We start from the raw sequence: 9,181 nt of genomic DNA, 5'->3' as shown, positions 1-9,181 counted from the left end.
AGAACAAATAATTAAAAAGAACAAGATCAGTCTAAGGGAATTCTAGGACAATATCAAGCACACTGACATGCGTATTATAAGTGTCCCAGAAGGAGAAGAGAGACACAAAGGGGCAGAGAATCTATTTGAAGAAAAAATAGCTTAAAACTTTCCTAACCTAAGGAAGGAAACAGATACGCAGGTACAAGAAGCACAGAGGGCACCAAACAAGATAAACTGAAAGAGGCCCACACCAAGACACATTATAATTAAAATGTCCAAAATTAAAGATAAAGAGAATGCTGAAAGCCACAAGAGAAAGGCAACAAGTGACACACAAAATCCCATAAGGGTATCAGCTGACTTCTCAGCAGAAAACTTACAGGCTAGAAGCCAGTGGCATGATATATTTAAAGTGCTGAAAGGAAAAAACCCACAGCCAAGAATACTCCACCCAAAAAGGTTATCATTCAGAATGGAAGGGGACATAAAGAATTTCCCAGACAAGCAAAAATTAAAGGAGTTTATCCACCAAGAAACCAGTTTTACAAGAAATGCTATAGGGACTTATTTAAGTGGGAAAGAGAAGATCACAAATTGCAATAAGAAAATTATCAAAAAAAAGGGCAATAAAATCACTGGTAAAGGCAAAAATATAGTAAGGAAGCAAATCAACCAACTATGAAGATAATATGAAGGTCAAAAGACAAAAGTACTAAAATTACCTATTTCAATGATAAGAGGGTAATGGATACACAAACACAAAATGAGAGGTTCAATATGATATCAAAAACATAAAATGTGGGAGTAAGGGAGTAACAGAGTAGAGTTCTTAGAAAGACGTCAAACTAAAGAGACCATCAACTTAATGTAGATTGCTATATACATAGGTTATTATACATGAACCTCATGGTAATTACAAACCAGAAACCTATATTCAATACAAAAATAATTAAGAGAAAGGAGCCCAAACATAATACTAAAGAAAGCCATCAAACCACAAGGGAAGAGAGCAAGAGAAGAAGAAAGGAACAGAGAAGAACTACTAAAACATCCAGAAAAAAGTAACAAAATGGCAATAAGTACATGTTTATCAATAGCTACTTTAAATTTCAATGGACTAAATGTTCCAATCAAAAGGCACAGAGTGGTCCATTGGATAAAAAAACAAGTCCCATATATACACTGCATACAAGAGACACACTTCAGACCTAAAGATACAAACTGAAAGTGAAGGGATGGAAAAAGATACTCCATGCAAACGGCAAAGAAAAGAAAGCTGGGGTAGCAATACTCATATCAGATAAAATAGACTTCAAAACAAAAACTGTAACAAGAGACAAAGAAGGACACTACATAATGATAAAGGGAACCATCCAACAAGAGGCTATAACACTTGTAAATATGCACCCAACATAAGAGCAACTAAATATATAAAGCAATTATCAACAAACATAAAAGGAGAAATAGACAATAACACAGTAATAGTCGGGGACCTTAACACTCCACTTACACCAATGGATAGATCATCCAAACAAGATCAACAGAGAAACATTGACCTTAACACATTAGACCAGGTGGACTTAGTAGACATATACAGAACATTCCATCTAAAAACTGCAGAATACACATTCTTTTCAAATGCACAGGGAGTATTCTCCAGGATTGATCACATTAGGCCACAAAACAAGTCTCAATAAATTTAAGAAGACTGAAATAATACTAAGCATCTTTTCTGACCACAAAGGTACAAAACTAGAAACCAACTACAGGAAGAAAATCAAAAAAGACACAAATATGTGGAGATTAAACAAAATGCTACTGGGGCTGGCCCAGTGGCTCAGCGGTTAAGTGCGCACAGTCCACTTCGGTGGCGGGGGGTTCAGCGGTTTGGATCCCAGGTGTGAATATGGCACTGCTTGGCACGCCATGCTGTGGCAGGCGTCCCACATATAAAGTAGAGGAAGATGGGCACGGATGTTAGCCCAGGGCCAGTCTTCCTCAGCAAAAAGAGGAGGATTGGAAACAGTTAGCTCAGGGCTAATCTTCCTCAAAAAAAAAAAAAACAAAAACACTACTGAACAACGATTGGGTCAATGAATAAATCAAAGGAGAAATAAAAAGATACCTAGAAACAAACAAAAATGAAAATACAACATGCCAAAATCTATGGAGTACAGCAAAAGTGGTTCTAAAAGAGAAGTTTATAGCAAGACAGGTCTACCCCAACAAACAAATTAAAATCTCAAATAAACAATCTAACAGTGTATCTAAAGGAACTGGAAAAAGAAGAAAAACAAAGCCCCAAATCAGTTGAAGAAAGGATATAATAAAATTCAGAGCATAAATAAATGAAATAGAGACTAAAAAAAAAAAACAATAGAAAAAAATGAATGAAACCAAGAGCTGGTTCTTTGAAAAGATAAACAAAATTGACAAAACTTTAGCTAGACTCACCAAGAAAAAAAGAGAGAAGGCTCAAATAAATAAAATCAGAAATGGAGGAAGAGAAATTACAATGGACACCTTGGAAATACAAAATATTATAAGAGAATACCACGAAAAGCTATACGCCAAAAAATTGGATACTCTAGAAAAAATGGATAAATTCTTAGAATCATACAACCTTCTGAAACTGAATCAAGAAGAAATAGGGAATTTAAATAGACCAGTCACCAGTAAGGAGACCAAAACAGTAATCAAAAACCTACCAAAAAATAAAAGTCCAGGATCAGACGGCTTCCCTGGTGAATTCTACCACATATTCAAAGAAGATTTAATACCTATCCTTCCAAGTCTTCCAAAAAAATTGAAGAAGACAGGGAAGCTTCCTAACGCATTCTACAAAGCCAACATTACCCTGATACCAAAACCAGACAAGGACAACACAAAAAAGAAAATTACAGGCCAATATCACTGATGAACAGTGATGCAAAAATCCCCAGCAAAATACTAGCAAATCAAATACAACAATATATTAAAAAGATCATACACCATGATCAAGTGGGATTTATTCCAAGGAGGCAGAGATGGTTCAACATCCCCAAATCAATCAGCATGATAAACCACACTAGCAAAATGAAGAACAAAAATTACACTATCATCTCAATAGATGCAGAGAAAGCATTTGACAAGACACAGCATCCATTTACGATAAAAACTGTGAATAAAATGGGTATAGAAGGAAAATACCTCAACATAATAAAGGCCATACATGACAAACCCACAGCTAATATCATTCTCAATGGAGAAAAGCTGAAAGATATCCCTCTAAGAACAGGAACCAGACAAGAATGCCCACTTTCACCACTCAATTAACATAGTATTGGAAGACTTAGCCAGAGTAATCAGGCAAGAAAAAGAAATAAAAGGGATCCAAATTGGAAAGGAAGGAGTGAAACTGTCACTATTTGCAGATGACATGATTTTAAATATAGAAAACCTTAAAGAATCCACTAAAAAACTTTTAGAAATAGGGGGCTAGCCCTGTAGCCAAACGGCTGAGTTCACGTGCTCTGCTTCTGTGGCCTTGAGTTCGCCAGCTGAGATCCTGGGTGTGGACCTACGCACCGCTCATCAGGTCATGCTGTGGTGGCATCCCACACAGAAGAACCAGAATGACCTCCAACTAGGATACACAACTATATACTGGGGCCTTGGGGAGGAAAAAAAGAGGAAGACTGGCAACAGATATTAGCTCAGGATCAATCTTCCTCACCAAAAAGTATTAAAAAAAATCTTCAAGGTCAACAAAATGAAAACTTTTAGAAACAATAAATGAATATGGTAAAGCTGCAGGATACAAAATCAACATACAAAAATCAGTTGCGTTTCTATACACTAACAATGAAGTAGCAGAAAGAGAAATTAAGAATACAATCCCATTTACAATTGCAACAAAAAGAATAAAATATCTGGGAATAAACTTAACGAAAGAGGTGAAAGATCTGTACACCGAAAACTATAAAACATTGTTGAAAGAAACTGAAGAAGACATAAAGAAATGGAAAGATATTTTGTGCTCTTGGATTGGAAGAATTAACATAGTTAAAATGTCCATACTTCCTAAAGCAATCTACAGATTCAATGCAATCTCCAACAAAGTTCCAACAACATTTTTCACAGAAATAGAACAAAGAATCCTAAAATTTATATGGAAAAGCAAAAGACCCCAAATAGCCAAAGGAGTCCCGAGACAAAAGAACAAAACTGGAGGTATCACACTTCCTGATTTCAAAACATACTACAAAGCTATAGTAACCAAAACAGCAGGATACTGGCACAAAAACAGACATAGAGATCAATGGAACAGAATCAAGAGCCCAGAAATAAACCCACACATCTACAGACAGCTACTTTTCAACAAGGCAGCCAACATACAATGGAGAAAGGAAAGTCTCTTCAATAAATGGTGTTGGGAAAACTGGACAGCCACATGCAAAAGAATGAAAGTAGACCATTATCTTACACCATACACAAAAATTTACTCAAAATGGATTAAAGACTTGAATGTAAGACCTGGAACCATTAAACTTCTAGAAGAAAACATAAGCAGTACGCTCTTTGACATCGGTCTTAGCAACATATTTTCAAGTACCATGTCTGACCGGGCAAGGGGAACAACAGAAAATATAAACAAATGGGACTACATCAAACTAAAAAGCTGCTAGACAGCAAAGGAAACCATCAACAAAACAAAAAGCCAACCTAACAACTGGGAGAAGATATTTGCAAACCATCTATCTGATAAGGGGTTAATACCCAAAATATACAAAGAACTAATACATTTCAACAACAAAAGAACTAATAACTCAATTAAAAAATGGGCAAAAAGATGCGAATAGAGATTTCTCCAAAGAAGATATACAGATGGCCAACAGGCACATGAAAGGATGTTCAACATCATTAACTATCAGGGAAATGCAAACCAAAACTACAATGAGCTATCACCTCACTCCCGGCAGAATGGCTATAATTAACGAGACAGGAAACAAGTGTTGGAGAGGATGTGGAGAGAAGGGAACCCTCATACACTGCTGATGGGAGTGCAAACTGGTGCAGCCACTATGGAAAACAGTATGGAGAGTCCTCAAAAAATTAAGAATAGAAGTACCGTATGATTGAGCTATTTCAGTGCTGGGTATTTATCCAAATGACATGAAAACACGAATGTATAAAGACACATGCACCCCTATGTTCACTGCAGGATTATTCCCAATAGCCAAGACTTGGAAGCAACCTAGGTGCCCATCAAGGGACAAACGGATAAAGAAGATGTGGTATTTATACACAATGGAATACTACTCAGCCATAAGAAATGATGAAATTCGGCCATTTGTGACAACATGGATGGACCTTGAGGGCATTATGCTAAATGAAATAAGTCAGAGGGAGAAAGTCAAATACTGTTATGATCTCACTCACAATTAGAAGATAAAAACAATGACAAACACACACATAGAAACAGAGACTGGATTGGTGGTTGCCAGAGGTGAAGCGAGGAGGGAGAAGGGTGAAAGGGGTGATTAGGCACATGTATGGTGATGGGTTGTAATTAGTCTTTGGGTGGCGAACAGGATGTAATCTACACAGAAATTGAAATATAATGACATATGCCTGAAATTTATATAATGTTATAAACCAATATTATCGCAATAAAAAATAAATTAATTTTTTAAAAGAGAAGAAGAAGACAGAAAAGACAAAAAAAGGAAAACAATAAAAGGACATTGGGGAATAGAAAATAACATAAAGAGCTTGGAAAAATCTTTGAAATAGTTATTTTAATTGCTGAGTCTGTTTTTTTCTTTTTTTTTTTAAGCCAAACAAACCTAGGTTCCAATTACAGCTCTTCCACTTGCTGAGTGACTTTGAACAAGACTCTTAATCTCCTTACACCCAAGATTCCTCGGGGTGAACTGGAGCTGACTCCTACCTTAAAGAGTCATAGTGATTGAGACACTGGACACAAATGGCTGGCATAATGTTAATTCACAATAAGCCAACGAATGCAAAAACCTGAAGTTAGTTAACTACACAGACATCAACACAATCTCAAATGAGAGTGGAATGTTCTCCCCCACAATCTGGGTAGGTTGCATTCTTTTTCCTTTTCTAAACAGTTTTCTCCTTCAAGATTGGAGCCTTGATTTCCCCCTAGTACTTTGGGAATTATTAAAAGTTATTATGGCAACAAATCAGGCCCTCGTTTGCTGAAAAACACATATTGTCTCAATGTTGCCACAGATCTGTTCAGTTCTACACTCTACAAGGAACCCTGTTCCTAGGGGCCAAACAGATGGAACGATAAACGGCATTCTTTGCAAGACCAGCTGAGGCCCTCTCTGCCTGGGGCAAACCTACTCTCCAGGAGCCACAATAACTACCCACCAATCTTTACTGTTTATCTTGCTATAAAGGGAGTACCTAGTCAGTGAGCCCCTGAGTTAGGGCTGCTAACAAATGATGGTGTGGTCATGAAGATGGCAATTTACTAAGACACCCTCGATTCAGAGTCCTAGCCCATCCTTAGCAGCTGAGGACTAAAATTTTACCCACGAATGGAAATGGAAAATTCCCAGGAAGATAAAGTTAGCCAAATAAACAGATTGGAGGAATACTTAGGGGGTCTTATTTTATGTTGTGATGGTTGTTCTCTAAACTGAAGCACATAAAGAATAACACCTATCTGAAGTATGCTTGAAAAGTTTGGCATTAAAGTTTTGTGGTTTTGGGGGGGTTTTTTTGTGAGGCAGATTGGCCCTGAGCTAACATCTGTTGCCAATCTTCCCCTTTTTGCTGGAGGAAGATTGTCAGTGAGCTAACATTTGTGCCAATCTTCCTCTATTTTATGTGGGACGCTGCCACAGTGTGGCTAGATGAGCAGTGCTAGATTCACGCCCAGGATCCAAACCTGCAAACCCCAAGCTGCTGAAGTGGAGTGGAAACACTTAACCACTATGCCACCAGGCTGGCCCCTAAATCTCAAATTTTTACCAAACCAAGTTCAACGAGTTCTTTACAGATGGCAGGCACTTTCATCCATTCAATAATCCAATATCTTGGAGATGTATAGCAGGCACTGGACTAGGCCCTAGGAAACAAAAATGAGTCAGACAGACAGGGCTCTGGCCCTCATGAAGTTGACATCCTCAAGGTTGGGACAGACAATAAAGTGGCAAGCAAATAAATAAGACAAAATGAAACATATATATAAAATTTTAAAACTGCAAGAAAGTGGAGTGTATAGGTATTACAATAGAAAATAACAGAGGATTTCTACCTATATAGGGTGATTGAGGAAGGCTTCTTCAAGAGGGTGATATTTAGGCTGGAATATGAAGAATATTAGGTTTTTGAAAGGGATGGAGGTGGGGTAGGGGCAGCATTCCAGGCAGAAGGGCAGAAAATGCAAAGATCTTGAGGCAGGAATGAAATTGGTGTGCTTTAGGACTTAAGAAAAGGCCAGTGTGACCAAAACATAGTGAACGGCTTGAGGCTGGGAAGTACACAGTGGCTGGATCATAGAGGGCTTGGCAGGCCAATGTGAGGAGTTTGCATTATATTTTAAAAGCAACAGGAAGCTTTCAAAAGGTAACATGGTGGGGGTTGGGGGGGCGGGGCAGAGAGGAGTGTTGAAGAGAACCAAAGTGGAAGCAGGAGACTGGCTAAGACGCCATGTCAGTGACCCAGGCAAGAAATGGTGGCGGTTTGGATTGGGGTGGTGGTATTGGAAACGGAGAGAAAGACAAAAATCATTACACACTTTGGAGGTAGAACCAATAGAACTTTCTGAAAGATTAGGGGTAGGAGGTAGGAATTCAGGACAACTCCCAGATTTCTGGCTTGAAAATATGAATGTATGGTAATGGCATTTTTCGGGAAGACTGATGGAAGAATAGATTCTGAAGAAGAAATCAGAAAGTCACTTTTGGAAATGTTAAGTTGGAGATGCCCATGAGACACCCGACTACTCCTAGGCGGTACTATCTGTGGGCAAATAAAAACTTTAAAAGGTGAAAGACAACCCTAGCCCTTCTGTTTCTGCAGGTTGTCATCAGCCAAGGTGCTCATATTTATTAAGACGTTTGTGAAAGGTGAAAAGGGTTTTTAAGCTTATTCATATTTATTAGCATACTAAATCGGGAATTTTCACTGAATAATAAACTGGTTGGACGAAGGTGAACTTGGGCTTAAGTACTGAGGACTTGTTTCAAGGGCATCTTTAAGAAGACAAGTTTGGGATGTCATTTCTTTAGCCAAGAACCAAGAAAAAAAACAGAACAGTGTTCTAATTCTCTTCTTTTAATGATGAATACTCCTGTCTCGATAGTGACAGAATACTGGCGGGAGAGTGTGGGTGGATTTTGAAGGAAGCAAACCAAGCAGTGAGCTCCTTGAAAGCAGAAGAGCTGCTCTGAAAATGCTCCAGGGTAGGAACCACCTTCTCCCACTTTTCTTTTGTGGGGACAGCAGATCTCTCTGCCACTATGTGGAGACAGCGTTTATCTGGGACATTTTCCAAAAGTGTCTTGCAACAGAATCTTGCTATAAAGTTAAATTGTGTGAAACTAGCAATGATTCTTCTATCTGCAAGGGAGGCTAGAAATAGCCCAGACATAACAAAAGCAAAATGAGCACAATCTGTTTCCCATGTTCAAGACACTTTCTTTCCAGGAGGAAAGTAAAAGTTTGGAGTTTTTTAAAAACAAGACGGACGCTTATCATAGGTCTAGTCTATTAGTGGCCACAAGTATACAACTGATCATATTATTCTGGCCACATTTGTAACACATTGGTGGTGACAACATCACTTCAGGCAACAGAAATGATAGGGTTCTGGTCATTCAGTTCAGAGATATGGTCGATATAATTTTTCTTAACTTCACACTTTAGAGTCGGTTTTAATTTCAAGAATCACAGCTCAAAGATTTCTAAATTTACCTACTTACAAACCCCACCATTCCCGTTGGAAACAACCGCTGCGGCTCTGATAATTCACTCTGGTAAAGTGAGATGTGCTTTCCCTGGGGTAAAAACGGGCAAGATACACACCCTCTGCCTACCTCTCCTCCTCATCTCCTCATCTCCTGCTATTGTCCACATCACACTTTACACATTAGAATATACATGTAATCCACCCCCCAAGGGTGGGATGGACCTACAGACTTGCTTCTAAGGAACAAAACACAAAAAAAGAGAT

Source organism: Equus przewalskii, chromosome 6 (assembly GCF_037783145.1).
Source record: "Equus przewalskii isolate Varuska chromosome 6, EquPr2, whole genome shotgun sequence".
In the NCBI taxonomy this organism is placed as follows: domain Eukaryota; kingdom Metazoa; phylum Chordata; class Mammalia; order Perissodactyla; family Equidae; genus Equus; species Equus przewalskii.
The sequence above is the reverse complement of the archived record's forward strand: the minus strand, read 5'-3'. Positions refer to the sequence as shown.